The sequence below is a fragment of the Ictalurus punctatus genome, chromosome 2 (assembly GCF_001660625.3).
Source record: "Ictalurus punctatus breed USDA103 chromosome 2, Coco_2.0, whole genome shotgun sequence".
NCBI classification, from domain to species: domain Eukaryota; kingdom Metazoa; phylum Chordata; class Actinopteri; order Siluriformes; family Ictaluridae; genus Ictalurus; species Ictalurus punctatus.
The window spans coordinates 19,620,699-19,626,698 of NC_030417.2; the positions used below are offsets into that span (position 1 = coordinate 19,620,699).

Consider the following 6,000-nt stretch of genomic DNA (forward strand, 5'->3'; position numbering starts at 1 on the left):
GTGGTAATATGTGGGCCATTGATTATTTTCCCATAACATGTTTTGTTCCTCTTTTTCCACAGCAAATTTTCCAACAATTAGACATTTTTAAAGACTTGACACATCATACATTTATCCATTGAGATAAGGGACATACTTTATAATTTATAACCCATGTTAGGTTTTCGGGTTGTCCCTGGGGGAACCTTTAAAAGTCCTATATAGAATCCTAGGATAGAGTATTTCCATATTAGGAAAAGTTCCATGCAGAACCTCTAAACCACCTTTGAAGAACCTTTATGCTCTGCATGTTGGATTACTTCACATTATTGCTCAATATTTTCTTCCAAATACCTAGAACCTGTAAGACATGTAACATGTAGCTTTGGTATTTGGTAGACTCTTAGAAAAAAGGGTTCTTCAAGGGTTCTTTAGGCATCCATTGGATAATTTAGAGATTTTCTCCTGCTAAAAGGTCAAAAAACCATTAAGAACCATGAAGATAAAAACTTTAAAGGTTCTATATAGACTCCAACAACATATTTTCCCTATAAAAAGATTTCCAAGCTAAGAACCTTTAAAGATCCAAAGTACCCTTTAAGAACTCTTGAAGAACCTGCTTGGCTGGAATGTCAGGTCCTTCAACAAGTGCATGTCCAGATTAGCTAATTAATGTGGCGATTCATTATCAACACATTCTTTAAGGGATGGTCAATTCTCTTACTAATGTTATGCTTAGAGGTCTGCTTAGAACCCTCTCTCAAAGAGAAACAATCCTTTTGTACAGTTCTGTATAGAACCTTTGAGTTCCCCTCGAGTGTCAAGCTGAAAAATGTTTAATATCCCATTTTTCTCTCAGATTGAGTGAGAACATGCTCAAAAGGCGGGGGACACCCTGGACGGGCTGCCAACCCACTACAGGCAATTTGGAAATGCCAATCAGCCTAGAAGGCATGTCTTTGGACTAGGGGAGAAAACCTAAATACTCGGAGGAAACCCCCGAAGCACGGGAGAACATGCAAACTCTGAACACACAAGGAGAAAGTGGGATTTAAGTTGCCAACCCTGGAATTGTGAGGCAAACGAGCTATCCACTAAGCCACCTTGCCCCCCTAATGCAGTATCATTATACACTGTATCCACAAGCTTATGTTAGCGCGTTGAACACAATGAACACATGTCACTGTGTAAAAACATGACGCAGGAAGCAAATAAGCTGTGAAGCATTTGGATGTTCAGAGAGTCTCGTTTTGGAAAGCAGGCGAATGAGGAGCTGGCGATGAGCGAGTGATGAAGATGCCGTCTGACACTGAGGCTGAGCAGCAAGCAGAGCAGAAGAGCAGAGTGCTGACATCATCACACCACAAGAGTACTGAGGGAACCGAGCCTCCTGAACATCCGACGTGGCCTACATATGTAAGCGAGGTAAAGAGATCACCATAGATCATATGGTTCAGAGAGAGGTGAAGCTGCAGAGTGTGATCTGATGAAAACTAATGTGCCCTTTTTAGGAATCCATGTTGATGACATCATAGATTTTACCTCGGGCTTGATATATTTTTGGGAGTGGGGGGTTAGGGGTGGTTCCTCCTTTTATTTCCCATCCTTCTTTTCCACTGCATTGCTTTTAGATTAACTAGTCTCTTCTTAATATTTAAATCCAGCATTTATTAAATCCAATTGCCCAATTGTTTGGAGATTGCAAGTTCATTTCCTGATGATTCCACAGCACTACATAATCAGAAGACCTAGAAAGCAACATTGGTCATACTCTCTCAGTGGGAGGGGCAACTACTTTCTCCCCTGTAAATCACAGCAACACTAGCCAATTGGTTGGCTGACATGGCGTGTCACAGATGAAGCAAGCCTTCACCCTTCCCAATTGTTCGCTGTTGTATGATAGGGAAAATCCAGCGGATTGGTGGGTAGCCAAAATTGAAGAGAAAATGCAGGGAAATAAGAATCATATGAAATTAGAACCATATGAAATTAGAACCATATTCTATCCATTTATAGTTCCATGTAATGTTGTGGAACATCCATGAACCCAATCAGTTCCTGATATCCCTTTTCTCTCTTTTGAAGTAAATAATGCAGCTTGTCCGTCATGTCACTGAGAAACCACAACGTGCAAACTTCTCCTGAAGATTGTTATTTTCATATTAAATAAATATCATAAACATTTTATTCCTTACTTATTGGTGAATGGTTACAGAATTTGTTCTTGGGTTTGTAGATGGAATTGAAATGAGGCTTCTTTATTGATTTATTTATCAGACTCTTTACTGTATCTGCAGAAACTTTGTAGGTTTACTATTTATAATAGTCATACAGAGGAAGAGGGAGAATGACGGAGATCAAACCATGAAATTAGAGAGTGATATAGAAGTGTACAGATGTCTATAGATGCTAATAGATGTGTTGATATGTGTATAGATGTAGACGTTTTGGGATTCTGTTCTCTTGATTGATGAAAGAAAACTGGAACTTTTCGGCACGATTGATCAATGGTATGTCTGGAGAAAGAAGAATGAAGAAAGAACACTCTGTCCACAGTCAAGCATGGTGGTGGCTCAGTGATGCTCTGGGGCTGCTTTGCATCGTCTGGCACTGGAAACCTGCAGCGTGTGGAAGGCAAGATGGATTCATCAAAGTATCAGGAAATCCTAGGAGAAAACGTCATGCCATCTGTGAGGAAGCTGAAGCTTGGGCATCATTGGACCTTCCAACAGGACAATGATCCCAAGCATACCTCAAATTCCACAAAGGCTTGGTTGCAGAAGAAGTCCTGGACGATTCTACAGGCCATCACAGTCACCTGACTTGAACCCCATAGAAAATCTCTGGTGGAATTTGTAGACAGCGGTTGCAACACACAAACCCAAGAATATTACTGAACTGGAGGCCAATGCTCATGAGGAATGGGCTAAGAATCCTCAGAAATGCTGCCAGAAGCTATGCATCTCTTTTGCAGCAGGTCATAACAGCAAAATGGTGCTCTACTAAGTACTAAAGATGCTTGCCATGAAGGGGTTGAATCATTTTGAAACTGGAGAAATCATTATAAGTTACATTTTCAGTTGAATTTGGGGAAACTTGAAGCATTCATTGTTTTGCACTATTTCAATAGCTTTTGTTTGATTTGTTCATTGCAAACAGCTGAAAGTCTATCAATTTTGACAATAAACCTGATTTGTAATGGGGTTGAATAATTTTGTTTGTAACTGTAGATGTGTATGTGTATAGATGTGTTCAGATGTCTTTAAATGTGTAGAGATGTGTAGAGATGTGTCTAGGTTCGTATAGATGTCCTTAGATATGTACAAATGTGTACAGATGTCTTTAGATGTATAGAGTTGTGTAGAATTGTGTGGAGATGCCTTTAGATGTGTATAGATATGTATAGATGTCTCGTAAAATTCCCACAAATTGCAGCTTTATGCATGTGTTCCACCTGTGTTTAGGTTTGTATAGATGTGTAAAGATGTGTATAGATATGTTTAGATGTCTTTAAATGTGCATAGATGTGTATAGATGTTTTTAGATGTGTAGAGATGTGTTTAGGTATGTATAGATGTGTATAGATGTCCATAGATGTGTATAAATGTGTAGAGATGTCTTTAGATGTTTAGAGTTGTGTAGAGATGTCTTTAGATGTGTAGAGTTGTGTAGACATGTCTTTAGATGTGTAGAGTTTTGTAGCGATGTCTTTAGATGTGTAGAGATGTCTTTAGATGTTTAGAGTTTTGTAGAGATGTCTTTAGATGTTTAGAGTTTTGTAGAGATGTCTTTAGATGTTTAGAGTTGTGTAGAGATATCTTTAGATGTGTAGAGTTGTTTAGAGATGTCTTTAGATGAGTAGAGTTGTGTAGAGATGTCTTTAGATGTGTAGAGTTGTGTAGAGATGTCTTTAGATGAGTAGAATTATGTAGAGATGTCTTTAGATGTTTAGAGATGTATAGAGATATCTTTAGATGTGCAGAGTTGTGTAGAGATGTCTTTAGATGTGTAGAGATGTATAGAGATATCTTTAGATGTGTAGAGTTGTGTAGAGATGTCTTTAGATGTGTAGAGATGTGTAGACATGTCTTTAGATGTGTAGAGTTGTGTAGAGATGTCTTTAGATGTGTAGAGATGTATAGAGATATCTTTAGATGTGTAGAGTTGTGTAGAGATGTCTTTAGATGTGTAGACATGTCTTTAGATGTGTAGAGTTGTGTAGAGATGTCTTTAGATGTTTAGAGTTGTGTAGAGATATCTTTATATGTGTAGAGATGTCTTTAGATGAGTAGAATTATGTAGAGATGTCTTTAGATGTGTAGAGATGTATAGAGATATCTTTAGATGTGTAGAGTTGTGTAGAGATGTCTTTAGATGTGTAGAGATGTATAGAGATATCTTTAGATGTGTAGAGATGTATAGAGATATCTTTAGATGTGTACAGTTGTGTAGAGATGTCTTTAGATGAGTAGAATTGTGTAGAGATGTCTTTAGATGAGTAGAGTTGTGTAGAGATGTCTTTAGATGAGTAGAGTTGTGTAGAGATGTCTTTAATTTTGTATAGATGCTTTTAGGGGTCTTTAAATGTACATAGATGAGTATAACCGTGTTTAGATGTCTTTAGATGTGCAGAGATGTGCTTAGGGTTGAATGGATGTGCATAGACGTGTATAGATGTCTTTAGAGATGTATCGATGTCTCGTTAATTCCCACAAATTGCAGCTTTATGCACGCGCGCCACCTGTCGGTGCGCCTCAGCCCGGACCTCAGCCTCATTCCGCTTTAGGACGCAACTCCAGCGCATTCAATGTCGTGCTTATACACATCTACTGTATACACACCTACATAGCTAGAGCATATGGCTGTCATGTATGAACGATGCGCATTGTGTCTAAAAGGAGCGCGCGCTTCACTGAAACTATTTGAATGTGCTATTTGGATAAAAGTGTGATCAGGTCACCGAGCAGGTGGGGGGGAAATAAAGAAGAAATAAATCAACACAAAGATTTGATCTGCTTGAACGTGAAGTTCAGGCTGTCCAAAAAAATAGGTCTAACTGCAATGGAATATCAGATTCATGACAGATATCTCTGCTCTGTTCGTGCACAAGGCTCCGGGGTATTTTTTATTTTATTTTTTTAAAATCCTGCGCTCGGGACGCAGAGACTCCGGAGACTCACATGATCATCCAAAGCAGTTTCACACTCACACACTCATACTGTATTTCTATTTAATCTCGACACACATATTCAGCACTACACAGCAGTTTGCTGCAATCAGACTACAGTCTCAATGCATTGCATGGCATTCGCTAAAGAACTGTCTGTATGGCGCACGATGCAGGCTTTCTATACTGCTCTTCACAACCGAGATCTCTTTAGATCAGGTTTACATGACAGAAAAAAAATCCATGGCAAACCTATTCTGCTGCATTCCATATAGGTAACAGGCACGGTTTGGGATTTTTTGCCTCTTTTTTAGGATGCAATGTACTTTTTTCCTGGAGAGCGTATGCGTAATAATGGACGAGAATAAACAATATATAGCGTATATTTGGGCTACTCACAGCATCGTCTCTCCTCCACAGAGCTCCAGAATCGGAGTGGACATCGCAGCAGGTCCTGTCCTCCTCTCTCTCTCTCTCTCTCTCTCTCTCTCTCTGTCTCTCTCTCTTTCTCTCTCTCTCTCTCTCTCTCTCACTCTCTCTTTGTCTTTCTTCTCCTCTTTTCTCCTGCCGGGTTGCGGTTGATTGAACGGTCGCCCTTTATTATCCTTCAACTTCGATCCCGCGACATCACATTAAATCCAAAGTGGCTTCTGGGCGTCCGCGAGCTTTATCCATGACTCCGTGTGTATGTGCGTGTGTGTGTGTGTGCGTGTGTGTGTGTGTGTGTTGCCTCCTCGGTCCCGCATCCAGATCTGCGGGGTTGAAAAAAAAGAAGAAGAAGAACCGCGCGCGCACACACACACGCACACACGCGCTCCCGCACACATAGAGGTATACACATGCAGAGAGCAGCA

General features: G+C 39.9%; 1 protein-coding gene across 1 annotated transcript in view; it reads right to left on the reverse strand.

The window, feature by feature from the left end:
• grin2aa (glutamate receptor, ionotropic, N-methyl D-aspartate 2A, a) overlaps positions 1-6,000 on the reverse strand; it is a 148,519-nt gene extending 142,519 nt beyond the window's left edge. Inside the window, exon 1 of the mRNA XM_017484032.3 lies at positions 5,546-6,000. The gene's annotated coding sequence lies outside the window, so the exon portion shown is untranslated. The remainder of the gene's footprint in view (positions 1-5,545) is intronic.